The sequence below is a fragment of the Malaya genurostris genome, chromosome 3, assembly GCF_030247185.1.
Source record: "Malaya genurostris strain Urasoe2022 chromosome 3, Malgen_1.1, whole genome shotgun sequence".
Lineage (NCBI taxonomy): Eukaryota > Metazoa > Arthropoda > Insecta > Diptera > Culicidae > Malaya > Malaya genurostris.
The window spans coordinates 291,822,569-291,838,807 of record NC_080572.1 but is presented as its reverse complement, the minus strand read 5'-3'; positions in this window follow the sequence as shown (position 1 = coordinate 291,838,807).

The window sequence follows — 16,239 nt, the reverse complement described above, 5'->3', positions numbered from 1 at the left end:
CAGACATTTTCCGATCTCGACGAACTGAGTCGAATGGTATATAACACTATGGGTCTCCGAGGCTCCGTTCGAAAGTCGGTTTTTCCAGCAATTCTAATACCTTTCTATAGAGAAAGGCAAAAATACAAATGGTAAACTTTTGTTTAGGATCCTAGCGATCATCATCAGCACAAATTAAATTTCGGATAATTACATAATTTACTGAAATTGGAAAGCTAATAACGATTTCAGAAAGATATAGTTTTCGATATCTGAATATTTTCCATGTTTTGGGCAGTAAGCCCAATGATTTTTCGAGCACACTTAAATAAATCGATTTTGTTGGACCAAAGATGATATTTTACCAGGTTTTAATCCAAACCGACCAAAATAGCTACCAATCTCATGCATTTACAATTTTTATGTAAATGTCCTCAAACTCCAGTATGGAGTGATAAATAATTCAGTATAAAATTATGAAGAAATGAGTCTCAGCTCAGCTCTACCGACCGATCGGTAAATGATACTTTTTACTGATTTTATTGTTGAGCTGTTCGAAAGTCAGCAATATTTTACCGATTTTTTCTTATTAGAGGAAGGTGGCCCAAACTGCATGTTATAACACAGCACAAAACTTTTTTTTAATACATATGATTGACGGTAGTACAAATAGAGTATAATGAATCTAACTAAGGCGGTTTAAGTTACTATTCTAATTTTTTTTTTTTCATAAATACGTTTATTTCATAGGCAATATACATAAGTTTTTCTTCGCCGTGGCATCCACAATACATAGTAGTTTAAACCTAATACATTTCGAATATCATATTAGTATGTTGGTACTCATTAGTTAATCTAAACACTGTTTTTATCAAGCGAGTTGCTATTTTAAATTACATTAAATAAAATACATTTATTTTGTACATGATCTTATAACTATTTCAGGATTGTTTGTATCAGTTCACCACTTATATTCAATATCCTATAGTTGGCTATTGGTTGAACTCATGGAAGAGAAAACAGTCTAACATAAAATAAAATTTAAATTGGAACTCCAATGGATTTAATGAAATGATAAAGAAGTTTCATGTATGGAAGGTCACGACAAGCAAGAATGTCGCGAACTGGGACATTGGATAGTCTACCTTGGGTACGCAAGGAATTTATTAGTTGAGATCTGACATCACGAAACTCCACGCATGTCCAAACAACATGGTCAATATCGCGGTAACCTTCGCCGCAAGCACAATGATTAGTCTCGGAAAGTCCAATTCGAAGGAGATGTGCATCTAACGTGTAGTGATTGGACATGAGTCTGGACATCACACGAATGAAATCTCTACTCACATCCAGTCCCCTGAACCATGCCTTTGTCGATATTTTAGGAATAATTGAGTGCATCCACCGACCCAGATCATCTTTATCCCAAGAAGCTTGCCAGCTGGCAAGTGTTCTTTGGCGAGACGCGCTATAGAATTCGTTGAAAGCAATCGGTCTCTCATAAATTTCACCCTCAATAGCACCACGTTTGGCTAAAATATCGGCTCTTTCATTGCCTGGAATGGAGCAATGAGCCGGAACCCAAACTATTGTGATTAGATAATTATTATTCAATATGTCGTTCAGACACTGTTTTATTTTACCCAAGAAAAACGGTTCATTTTTGCCAGCAGCGTTTGAGCGAATGGCTTCAATTGCACTCAGACTATCTGTGAAGAGGAAATAATGGTTTGGAGATAATGTGACGATTACATTCAAGCTATAATGAACTGCTGCTAACTCTGCTATATAAACAGATGCAGGTTCTTGAAGCTTGAATGAGGCCGAAACATTATTGTTGAACATACCAAACCCTGTCGCTTCTTCCATTCGCGATCCGTCCGTGTAAAACATTTTCTCAGAGTTAATATGCCTGAACTTACTTGAAAATATTTTTGGGATTTCCATAGAGCGTAGGTGGTCCGGGATTCCACGCACTTCGCGCTGCTTGGATGTGTCGAAAAATAAAGTTGAGTCAGGTACATTTAGGAGGCTGACACGGATAGGAATATATCTTGAAGGGTTGATTTCCTGTGACATATGGTTAAAATATACTGTCATGAATTTTGTTTGAGATCGAAGCTCGACTAGTCGTTCGAAATTATTAATTACCATGGGATTCAGCACATCACATCTTATTAGCAGGCGTGATGAAAGCTCCCAAAATCGATCTTTTAATGGAAGAACTCCCGCCAGAACTTCAAGACTCATTGTATGTGTCGAATGCATGCAGCCTAAAGCAATTCGCAAACAACGGTACTGAATTCGCTCAAGTTTGATAATATGAGAATTTGCAGCGGAACGAAAACAAACGCATCCATATTCCATCACTGAAAGTATCGTTGTCTGATACAATTTTATTAGATCTTGCGGATGAGCACCCCACCAAGACCCTGTTATTGTTCGAAGAAAATTTACTCTTTGTTGGCATTTCGTTATCAGATACCTAATGTGTCCTCCCCACGTGCATTTGGAATCAAACCACACCCCGAGGTATTTGAAAGTCAAAACCTGTTCGATTATTCTTCCCATCATATGAAGCTGAAGTTGCGCGGGATCATGCTTTTTTGAAAAGACGACCAGCTCTGTTTTCTCCGCAGAGAATTCGATACCAAGATGAACAGCCCAAACGGACAATTTATCTAAGGTATCTTGCAATGGTTTTTGCAGATCAATAGCTTTGGATCCAGTAACTGAAACCACGCCATCATCTGCCAATTGTCTTAGTGTACATGGGGTTACTAGACAGCTGTCAATGTCATTCACGTAAAAATTATAGAGGAGCGGACTGAGGCTTGAGCCTTGCGGGAGACCCATGTAGCTAATTCTGATTGTTGCCAAATCGCCATGTGAAAAATGCATGCGTTTCTCTGACAAAAGGTTGTGCAAATAATTATTTATAACCGCTGGGAGTCCATGTTGGTGGAGCTTGTCTGAAAGAACATCAATGGAAACTGAATCAAATGCTCCTTTAATGTCTAAAAATACAGATGCCATTTGTTGCTTTTGAGCGAAGGCAATTTGGATGTCAGACGAAAGTAATGCAAGGCAATCATTCGTCCCTTTATTTCTACGGAAGCCAAACTGAGTATCTGACAACAAACCGTTCGTCTCGACCCAAGTGTCGAGACGTCGTAGAATAATTTTTTCGAACAATTTTCTGATGCAGGACAACATCGCAATGGGTCTATATGAGTTGTGATTGGAAGCTGGTTTCCCCGGCTTTTGAATGGCGATAACTTTCACTTGTCTCCAGTCAGGTGGAACAATATTTTGCTCAAGAAACTTGTTGAACAATTCCAACAAACGTCTTTTTGCGAGGTCGGGCAGATTCTTCACCAAGTTGAATTTAATTCTGTCCAATCCAGGAGCGTTATTGTTACAAGACATGAGTGCTATGGAAAATTCCATCATTGAAAAGGGGCTATCAATGGAATCATCATTTGAAGAAGACTCCCTAACAATGCTATGCGTAGGAACGGAATCTGGACAAACTTTCCTCGCAAAATCAAATATCCATCGATTCGAGTACTCCTCACTCTCATTTCCTACGTTACGATTCCTCATTCGTCTGGCCGTATTCCAAAGAGTGCTCATTGAGGTTTCTCTTGACAAACCTTCCACAAAATGTCTCCAATAGCTGCATTTCTTAACCCGAAGTATGTTCTTGTACTTGGTTTCTAAAACCAAGAATTTTTCAAAATTCTGAGGAGTTCTTCCTCCTCGTTTTAAAAACGTCTTGAAAGCATTTTGTTTCGCGTGTTTAGCATCTGAGCACTCTTTGTCCCACCAAGGATTTGGAGGTCTTCTGTTAGACGATGGACCAAGAAATCGTTTGGTTTGGGCTTGTTCTGCGGCCTCCAGAATCGAACAAACGAGGAAGTCATATTCTTCAAGTGGGGGAAGCTCTTCCATTGAAGTTAAGACACTTGAAATATTACTTTGGTATTTAATCCAGTCAATATTTTTTGTCAAATCATATGGAATATTAACTGAATTAGCAATGCCTTTGTTACTCCTAATTGAGATGATGATTGGTAAATGATCGCTACCATGTAAATCAGGAAATACTTTCCAGGTGCAATCTAGTCGAATTGAAGTCGAACAAAGAGATAAATCTAATGCACTTGGACGTGCAGGAGGTCTTGGGATCCGTGTCATGCTACCCATATTTAGTACCGTCATGCTAAAATTGTCGCAAATATTATATATTAGAGATGATCTGCTATCATTGTAAACGGAACCCCACATCATTCCGTGCGAATTGAAATCTCCTAAAATCAAACGTGGAGCAGGAAGGGCTTCGATAATTTCATTAAGCTGTCGTTGTCCAACTTGAGCTCTTGGAGGAATATATACCGAAGCAATGCAAATGTCCTTTCCTTTAATGTTTATTTGACAAGCAACAACTTCTATACTAGAAGTCGAAGGAATGTTTAATCTATAAAAGGAATAACATTTCTTAATTCCTAAAAGCACTCCACCATACGGGGAGTCTCTGTCGAGACGTATAATGTTAAAGTCATCAAAATTTAAGGCTATGTTTGATGTAAGCCATGTTTCGCACAAAGCAAATACATCACATTTTTGACTATGCAACAAAACTTTAAATGAATCAAGTTTTGGCATGATGCTTCGACAATTCCACTGCAGGACAGTGATTGAATCATTTGCGGCGGATGATAAATTATCCATCAAATGATACAAAACCTGAAAGAGCTGGCCATTGAGCTGATAACTGTTTCAAAAAAGTTCTAGCTATTGGAAGGAATGCTGTTATGATGGTCTTTAGAGGTTCAGAAATATTGAATGCAGCGAAAATCCATTCTACAATTTCCGAAAATTTCAGTAATCCTGTTGGTGAATGTGAAATGGAGCCCACTGGATTATTGTCTTTTCTTGAGCTAGTTCCTGGATTGGTTTGTGAATTTGACAAACCAGGAGGCACAGTTTTTGGTTTTAAATTTGGCTTTTTAGCTTTAACACGGGGATCTTTTTTTGAAGGTATAATTTTAGGTGTCTTTTTTGGTATTTTGTGGTTTGTTAATCTCCTCTTAACAGACCCTTGAGGAGTGACAAACGAGGTATCTTCACTATTTCCGTCAGAGTCAGATTCCTCTGGCTCCGCAAGATTTGAAAAACCGTTTTCGGTTTCCAAAGGGGAGACATGTATGACCGTTTTGAGCATTTCTGCATATGTGCGCTTAGACCGTGCTTTTAAAGAAAGCTTCATTTTGTCTTTACGCAGCTTAAATGCAGCGCACACTGAAAGATCATCATGAGGGCTTTCCCCACAATAAACACATTTTTCAACATCTTTATCGCAAAGATTATCCTTATGAGGCCCTTGACATTTGATACATTTGGACTTATTACTACAGTAAGTAGCTGTATGTCCGAATTTTTTACAGTTCGTGCAATTCATAACATGCGGTACGAAAAGCCGAACAGGAAGACGAATTTTATCGATATAGACATGGCTAGGCAATGCAGATCCGGCAAATGTTACGCGAAACGAATCTGAGGGACGATAAGACTTTTTTCCATCGACAATAGATGCTGAGTACAATTGTTTGCACTCGAGTATCTTAACTCCCTCAAGCATGGAGTTTTTAAAACGGCCAACTCCATTTTTAAGTAAATCATCTGCTGTCAGACTTGCTTCAGTCACAACACCGTCAATTTCTACCTCCTTCGATGGAATGTAAACTCGATATTCAATAGCAAATAATTTACAGGTTACAATATCGTTTGCCTGTTTCAAGTCGTTAACTACAACTCGAATTTTATCTCTATTAACCTTACAGATTTCTTTAACTTCAGAGAAATGTGATGTCAAATCCTTTGTAATTTGCATCAAGTTTAAAATCTTTTCTTTTTTTCGAAGATAGACTATCCATGGCCCAGTGGTACCCTGTGGATAATGTTTAGCCCTCGGAGTATTTAAACTTTTACTAGTATCCGGAATCGGATTCGGATGATCTTCCATGAGATCATCCATTACATTAATTTTTTTTTGTAAATTAATAATACCAAAATAAAAACTTATGTTTAGTAAAATTTCAGATATAAGAAATAAAACATAAATTAAATTAAATCTACCTTGTAGCTGATGTCTCTGTTCCTTTATCGTGAAGAACGACGTGAAGCTCTTCCAACGATTTCCAATTGGCAGTCTTTTGCTGTTTCCAATTGGCAGTCTTCTGTCGTTTACTGCTATCTCAGTTGCTCTGCCGTCGTTGTGAACACCACTGCACTTGCTGTACCTGACCCCAGGTACAGTGCTTTTGCTCTTGGTGGCGATCAAATGCGATGCTTGCAGTGTAGCACCTCGCGATATATGCCGTCTCTTTTGATCCTACGCAGCGTACAAATTCTGGTACCTGGTAGATCAGCACTGGGTTGCTTTAGCACCTCTGTGCCTTTGCACCCCTTCGTCTTCGCACCTTTATGCGATGGCACCTCTGTGACTCGTCACTTCTATGCTCTCGCACCTCTGTGTCTCTACACCTCTGTGCGTATGAACGGGATGGCCTTCGTTGCTAGCTTTCCAGTCGGGAAACGCCCCGAATATTGCGTTTGCTATGGGCAGTTTAACTACCTGAAGCTTAGAATTGTCTCGGTAGCAGCCGTTAACTCACGAGCCAGTACAATCGAAACACAACCTCTTCGCTTGAATGGTTTTTACTGAATGACTATTCTAATTTGTTTCTTTAGTACTGTGTTTAATTATTGATTATATTTTATTGTGAACCGCACTCATTAATCCGTTAATTTGTTCCTAAAATAACAAAACCTTCTAACAGGCAGAGTTTCGAGTATTTCCATTCCGAGTGAGTTTTTCATTCATTTCGATCGAAATACTGATTGATTTTATTATTTTGTTCATATCACGGTTTGAATTATTTTACACGGATAAATATGTCATTTCGGAACTAGTCTTTCAGTTTTATACGAAGTTAGCGAGAATCGATCATACCATTTCAAAAATATCTTTCGCCCACTACTTTCCGGAACCAGTAAAGTCGAATTGAGTTTACTTGTCCATCAATTAACAAGTCCAGAAAACATGAATAATTTATTGAACTAATCACACAGTCACTGTGCGAACTAAGTGAACTGATTCAAACAGTATAAGTTTCTCGGCCCTACGAGCCTCTATTCAAAAGTTGATTCTCACAGCGATTACATAATTTCTTTATTTGAAATACATAAATAATTCTGCAACCTAATAATTTTACTTCAAAACATTTTTTGTTCGAGAAAAATAATTCATTTATACCCTCTGGCAAACCCAACCAGTGGTGGTAAAGCATCGATTCCGAACACGCAAAACGTGTTCGTTCCGAACCAAAAAGCGAACCACCATCGCGAGTATGAATTTGCCGATACCATCGTTCGAGCAAGCATCGCCGAACCAAGAAGCGATGCTGATGGTGACAGAACCGATGCTTTAGTTTGTGAGCCTATCGTTACTAGTATGTTCATGAACATCCGATTCGAGTACTATAGGCTGTTGCTTCGGATGAACCGCACTTTGTCAGCTGCGGCTGGACGTTTCAGTTTTTGGGTAGCTTAGCAGAATATGGTAATTTTGTACATTTCCAGCGAGCGTAGGGTGGCTCAATATGATAAATTAAAAATGTTTTAACATTTGCAAATTTGATATTGAATAAATAGGTGAGTCAATAGATATTAAAATTGAGTAATTTTGGGCATTTACAACGAGCGTAGGGTGCCTGTATATGGAAAATAGGAAATTTTTTGACTAATCTCATTTCGATGCTCTATTGATTAGTGAATAAATAACAGTTCGAATTGAATAATTTTTGACATTTTCTACAAGCGTAGGGTGGTGCTATTTGGAAAATTTTAAAATTTTTGACTAATGTCGATTCAATGTCCTATTAATTGGTGAATCAATAGCAGTTCCAATAGGATTTCCAATTTACAGCGAGCGTAGTGTGGTCCTATTTAAAAAATGTTAGTATTTGAAATTGCAGATCCGATGCTTTATTGATTGATGAATGAATTAAATTCGAATAGAATAATTTTATACATATCTTGTGGACGTGGAATGGCTTAATATAAAAATTTGGGAATACTTTACCTTTTGCTAATTCAATGTTTAATAGATAGCAATTGGAACATTAGAATTTTAAGCATTTTATAGTGGTGGTTAACCATCGGATTTAAACATGCAAATCGTCGAAGTGCCTGTGATTTTGATTGTAATTTTTAACGCGCTATTGCTTTGCTCATCAACCGAAATAGAATTTAGTTTTGATGCTGTAGGTAGGCATTTCATCGAACCATAAATAATAAAACTACGCATCGAATAGAGCTCAATTGACCTTCGCCGATGGTCTGCCAACTGAATGGTTTGGTACATATTGCTCCGCGAACTTGACCATAAACCGAATGAACAGCTTTTGCGTATTTTTGTTAGGAAAACATTTTTAAACGAATATGTATAAAGCATTGGTGCTCGGTTCCCGCTTTACCGTTGGCATGAAATTGTAAATAGTTTAAAAATTACAATTTCTATATTAAGCCATCCAGCGCTCGCTGAGAATATCCAAAATTAACAAGCGTCGCTCGCTCGCTAGAAACGTCCAAAATCATCCAATTCTACCTGGTACTGATTCGCTCATCTATTGAACATTAAAATACCAAAAACCAAAATATTTTCAAATTTTTATATTAAACCCCCCTACGATCGCTGAAAATGTTCATCATGAAAATCATCTTATTTGAACTGCTATTAATTCATCAATCAATAGAGCATCCAATTGACATTAGTCAAAAACTTTACCATTATACAGATAGAACCATCCTATGGTCCCTGAAAATCTCAAAAATGAGCAATTTGTAATTGTTATTAATTCACTATTAAATGAAACATTTTATCAGCAACAATCAAAACACTTACAAGTTTTCATATTGCGCCATCCTACACTCACCGAAAATGCCCAAAATTATTCAATTCGAACTGCTATTGATCCAACAATCAACAAACCATCGAATTAGTATTAGTCAAAAATTTTACAATTTTTCAAATAGAAAAGCCCTACAATGGCAGATAATTTCCAAAGATTTTTTGCTATTTAATAAATCATCGAATTAGTAAAAAAATCCAAATTTTCAAATTTCGCCACTCTACGCTCTCTGAAAATGTCTAAAATTATCCAAGTTGAACAGCTATTGATTCAACAATCAATAGAACATCAAATTTAAATACGCTCGTTGAAAATACCTGAAATTACTTAATTGTCTTTGCTAGTGACTCACCAGTTTATTAAACATCGAATTTGCAAGAGTAAAAAAAATCCCTTTTCATATTGAGCCACTCTACGATTGCTGAAATGTTCCAAAATATTCAATTCTTATTGTTATAGATTCTATAACCAAAACCATAAAATTTGCAAAAGATACAAAACTTACTATTTTCCATATCGAGCCACCCTACGCACACTGATAATGTCCAAAATAATACCATTTGAATTGCTATTGATCGATTTATCAATCGAACAAAAGATTTTTTTTTTGTGCTGATCACGTGTGCATTGGTAATTTCAAAACCAGGATGCGAGACTTGAAATCAACAAAGCATCGTATCGAACGCAGTTTACTCGACCTTCGCCGATGGCCCACCAACCGAACGGTTCGAAACAGATTGCTTCGCCGAACACCGAGCACAGAACACCTTCGCATTAAACGAGGGAATAGTTTTCGAACCTATCGCATGCTTACGCTCGGTGAACATTTTTGAGTAAATTTGCAGAAGCATCGGCGTTCGGTTCGCAATTTACCACCACTGGCAACTATCAAAAGCTTAAAAGCGCGGTTAAATAAATTATATTAGCAATACTACTTTATAAACATTCTGAATAAGCGAAAATCATCTTTGAAATAGCGAAGAATAGAAGCAATGTACTGCGCTGCTTACTGTTCTTCGATACCACTGTTAACTACCGCGGTAAAGTACATTTTTCTATCGCACTAATCTACTTTTTTCTACAGCGGCAAAGTACATTTTTCTACCGTAGCGAGCTACATTTTTTGTGCTACAGTAGCGCGAACAAGGAGAGAGTAAAATTTAGGAAGATAGAATTTCTACCTACCTCAAGCGGCGGTGATTTCGGCGGTAGTTTTTAACCCGATACTGCTTCGCATGCCTACGGTAAAAGAATTTTAGTTTGGATGCAGCAGCGTGGTACAGCACGAATAATAGAAAATGTAAATGTGGGTTAACAGACCACAGTAATAAAAAAAGGGGAGGCAGTTTGCATCCCTGCCAGAAACAATGTATTGATGATCAAAATTATATATCCATTTAAAGAATCTCAAGAAATTTGGTACAAATACAGAGAATTTGTATCATTGGCAAAATTTTGCCAAACAAAATCAAAACATTCTTTTATAATTTTAGTTGGAAATTTATTATGAACAAAACTTGGATTTCAATGACAATAATAAAATTTTTGGTAAATATACCTGAACTATGAATAATTATATTTTTGTATTGGACAAAAGATTTAAACATTTTTTATGCAGAACCCAAACGCAATTGATAAAATTCTGATTTGGTTTTAGGTTTTCCGTAGAATCTCAAAAATCGGAAGATCGGAAATTTCAAAAAATTTAAAATTGCCATCCATGTTGTTTTCATCTATTTCATAGAGATGTAATAAAATAAGTTTTGTGATAATACAAAAATTTTAAATAATTTCAATGGTTTTATACATAAGAGAATAGAACGTAAAAATATAAGAATTTTATATACTAACCCATGGCAAAAAAAAACAACTACAATTTAAAAATAATACATTGCTTGATTTTTGTTTTACAAGCAATTAAGAACAAAATCATATATCTTAAATTTTCAGCTATCCTAAAGGACATCAATTATAATCGACAGAATATTAAAATTTTTATTTCACAAACTTAGAATTATTTCGGAATGTACAGAATGCGAAAAATATTTGAATTTTCTATTTGTAAATTCAACTCGAGAATCTATCATATACTTGTTTTACAATTCAGAAAAAGTAGAATAACGAATTTAGCATAAAAATCTCAAGAAATTAAGTAAAACCTTTTTTTTTATCCACCTAGTGGTGTAATAATGCCTTTCTCATATCTCTCAAATTTTGTCTTGCCTTTCTCATCTCTTCTCAAACAATTTTATATGATTTTTGAAAAACATGGAAGCTAGTGCAAGAACTAGTGTAACCTATAGAATGAAACAGTTCTCAGATCGGTTAGGCCATCTTTCTCAGTGAAATGAGTTCCACTATTCCAGGTACTTCTGGAACTGGAATCGCACCGAATATTGGCTTTGCAGCAGCCTTTGCGATTAGCACCAACAGGTTATCTACTTGCAGCTTACAATTGTCTTCGTCTCGAAAAACAACCTCTTCGTTTGAATGCCTTTTACTGAATGAAACCCTGTCCTGCCAATATTTTGGGATCATCTTTAATTGCGTAAAGCGGTAGGTGGGTGAGTGGTGCCGGCCGGCATTGGAAGTTATTCAAGAATTAACCTTGTTTGTGATAGGGTACATAACCAGTTTCAATATGTTTACGTTTCGGTTTAGCCTCGGCGGTTTACGTTGAACTGCAGGTGGTATAACAGTTCACCATAAGCTGCTATGCTAAGACGAAACGTAAAGATAATGGGGAAAGTTTGTTAATTTTCCATTTTGAAAAATCACCGGTTTACATGAAATTTCCGAAATCGACAATTTTTTTTCAATTCCAAATATCTTAAAATTGGCTGAAACGATAAGATATAGTGCCACCAAAAAAAAATTTGTTTTGAAAAAAATTCACCGAAATTGGAAATTTTTTTTTTATGTCCAATATCTTGGAATCCCTGAAACGTCTAGATAACACCAGATTTCGACGTTCGATTTCGGGCATCTTAAAATTAAAATTTAATAAAATTTTCAAAAAACAATCGAGATGACTCAGGATCTCGACGTGCGGACGGTGAAGAAGCGCAAGAAAGTCGAAATTAATCAATACACAAGTATAGGGAAATTCGATCGTTTAGTGAATTTGGAGGAGGTATCCAAACGATTGCTTTTAAAGTCAGACAATCTCCGTAATAGCATTATCAAATAGAGTAACAACAATCGTGAGTGAACTTCATCTCCCCGAATATGCACCTGAATTAGTTTTAACACTCTAGAAGACAAAACTACATTATTTTCAATGAAAAAAACCCAATGTTTGAACACAATTAAAAAAATTGTTAAAAAAATATCTCGTCCGCCTTTTTTTATAAACATGCTCGAAAGAATTTTCTGTCAAACGCAAGAAACGGATTTTTTTCGTTTTCCTGACTATTAGATACAGCAGTTTAAAAATAACCCATTTTTGAATTAGTTTTGCTCTTAACTTCGGTTCAAAAAACGCTACCGGTGTTCAAAAAATTGGTTTTAACAATGTTCAAAAATACCTAATACGAAAAGTGAAAAATCAAAATGCTACAGTAAAACATCTGATTTTTTTAGGAACACCCTAAGTTGCTCTTTAAAAATAACTGTAACACTAAAACCGTTGCAGATACTACTATGGTGTCCTCAGCAAAGCTGCTCGATATAAGTTTATCTGCAATTTTGCCGAAGGATGCAGTCCTCTATCTCAATACATCCGGAAAATAAGTTTTGAATCACCTTAATAATAAGAGCCACCCTAATACCATGTACATCAAAATATGGCTTATCTTTCAAAGCTCTAAAGTATAAGGTTAAGCCACAAATGTTTTTGTCCCCCTAAATTGTGGATCCGGACCACTGTGCAATGCAATATAACTCGGATATTTTTAAGATTATTCGGCAAACCTAAATCAAAATCAGAATTTTTGAAGTTATCAGTTGCGTTTGGGTTGTGCATAAAAATTATTTAGATCTTTTGTGCAATACAAAAATATAATTAATTTTACAGTTTAGGTATATTTACCAGAATTTTTAAGACTGTCAGTGAAATCCAAGTTTCAGTTTTTTATAAATTTTGTTCATAATAAATTTCCAACAAAAATAATGAAAAATATATGTCATATAATTTAAAAGTTTTGGTTTGCCTTTGTTTGGCAAAATTTTGCCAATAATAAAAATTCTCTGTATTTGTACCAAATTTCTTGAGATGCTTTGAACGGATATATAATTTTGTTCATCAATACATTGTTTCTGGTAATGGTATTTTGGAGTAGAAAAATGTACATGTCATCGCTTTAATTTTTGAGTTAAATACAAACATGTGAAAAAAAAATGAAAAACTCATATATATTTATAAATTTATCGATTTTTTAAGGTTTTCTTTTGATAGTGCAAGAATGGTAGTTGGGCGGAAATTGTAGCTGGTATCACTAGCAATCGATAGATGTGTAAAAATATATAGGTCATCGCTTTGAATTTCGAGATATTTACGATCATTGTAAAAAGTCTCACCTTTTCTGAGGACATCTATCTACTATTATAACTTTGGGTAGACAACCCTATTTTCCGTTTTTTTTTTCAGTGCATTTTATTTCTGGAAGTAGTACCTTTCCACTGGTGAACAAATTTCGAAAATCTAACTAAAAACAAAGTTAAGTTGAGTTAAGTTAAGTTAAGTTAAGTTGAAATTCTTAATATCCTATTCGCGATGCTGGTGCCGCATGAATGCAGATAGAGCATATTTCGAGCTTGAAAAGGCGATCGTCAATAATGACATACTTAAAATAATCTACAACCTTCACAAAATTCGAGGGCGTAAAATTTTTCGAAATTGGTCAAGTAACAACTGAGCTATGATAGTTCAAAGTTACCGTTCCAACTTTTTTTTAGGCTTGGTGCTCCGCGTTACTTTTTTAGCCTTGGTATTAGGAGTGTTAAAAGCTCTCTACTGCGCACTCGTTCGGCCAAGAATGCTGGAGAATGCTTCAATCGTTTGGCACCCTAATCAACTGAGTTGGAGCGGAAGGATCGAAATCGTGCAGCGAAAGTTTCGTCAGATTTGCATTGCGAAACCTTCCCTGACATAACCCGTTAAATCTACCACCCGATGATGGTCGCTGCAAGCTGCTAAATATGAAAATTCTTCAACGACGTCGTTGTATCCAACTACTACGGTCATCGTTACGCATCCGAGTGCCATCCAGATCTTCCTTATGACTCGCTTCCATCGTACTACCTTCGGATTTAACGAATCGTTTACATCAATGATCATCTGTCGAAATTCTATTTGAATTCGAAGAACCATCTTTCCGAGTCGTAACACGGATTAAAAATATTTCATCCATATAACATAAGATTATATTTCATGTGGACTACAGTCAGATGGAATCAAACAATAAAAATAAAATTCAAATTTAGAATTTCGTTCTAGAACTAAATGTTGAACCTGGATTCTTGTTTTGAGATCCAAAAATTGTAGAACTAAATTTTGACCTAATCTCTTGATCAGGATTCAAAACCTGAATTTGGCAATTGAATTCTGAACTTGTCCCAAATTTCGATTTAGTTCCTGAATCCTGTTCCAGAATTTAAGATTATACCATGTCGATGAAGATTATACAAGTGTGCATTCCAATATACTGAAGCAATAACCTACCCAGCTGACTAGTCTAGACCGCCTTTGGACACTTCGTATGTAGTTCACCGACTGCAGTCCACTGATCGTTTTGATTCCGGAGGTAAGTGATGGATCCATGTTTCATCCATTGTCACATATCGATGCAATGAATCTGATTTATTACTAGTGTTTGGCCATGTTCAAACACTGCTCCGAATCATCAACACGTTGTTGTTTTTTATTGATTGTGAGTTAAACGTTCATGCATAATTGTAAACACAGTGCATTCTGATGTCTTTATGTCCTCAACTACGTCAAGCAATTTACCATTACCAACTGCTATTACCAATTTATGGAGTTTTTCATGTTTTCTGGAGTAACCACCTCAAACGTTCGCCATCATCGGTGTCTGTACGACCATGTTTAAATTCAGTTAAACAATAACAAATGGTTTTTTTTGTGATGGAGCAGAGTCCGGATAACAGTTTTGAAGCCATTACTCAGATTGTATTGTATTTTGTTTGCATCAAGAAGCAATGTTAAATTAACACACGAAATTGATTGAATTCATTGTTTTGAAAATGAAAATGTGGCTTCCTTTCTTTCTGACTAATCAAAATTTCATGAAATTTCACACAAGGTCTTAAACGTCGTATGGATTTGTGTGTCAGTCACATGACTTATTGAGTGATATAATTAAAAAAAACTCAAATCCAATTTTCCAGTTCGGTAGAGTAAAATGCCAAGACAGATCGGAAACACACATTTTTACTGATTGTTCAGTAATCAATATTATGTTTTCCGAGATTCGTTAAGTAGATTTACTTTATTTCACAGCAAATCCCATCTTTTTGCCGGGTTTTGTCAAAATCTTGTGCTCCAACTCATCGATCATGATTGACGAATCGAAAAATGTGTTAGCTTTTGCCGAAATTCGGCTAAAAATCTGTCATTAACGTTTTACATTTTCGCTTGGCACTACGCAGTCATTTTCTGACAAAATATTTCGGAGAAAATTTCCGGTGGCCGTTTGAAAAAAACAAAAAATGGAATTAGTCCAAAAAGAAGACCGAAGAATCCGGTTGATAATACATGGAAAGCTTCCTTCCTTTCTATCAGATCCTGCTTTCTCTGACGGGAAGTCATTATAGGTTATGTCGAAGAGCTTGATCGACGTGTCAACCAACATATTCAGCGCTTAGACTCCGCAATTTTGCCGGGATGATTACCGAGTACTTGGCGGTGCAAATTTCGGCAAATATTTTGCCGAGGTTCAGTGAAAAAAATAAGTGTGTACGTGGATCTCGTGGTTTCGTCTTTGATATTCGATTTTTTTTTTTCATGATGCAACTTCAACGAAACCATACTCTGAAAGGGCCTTGAAATGTATCGAGTAAAATTAACTTAGGAGGCGTTCAACATAACATAAGCTGCAGCCAAATTTGTCACCTGGGTGACCGTTGTTACTTGAAGCGAGGGTGACGCAACGTTTTCCGATCACCGGTTTGTCACCATGTCCGATATATGACACCCTTCAAAGTTGCTCAACTTGCCAACTGACCGAAATGTGTCACCAAGCTCCAAGGCATGAGGCATTTGATGAAACGTGTGAAGAGAAAAAAAATTACGAAACGAAATAATAATCATCAATTGAAAGGA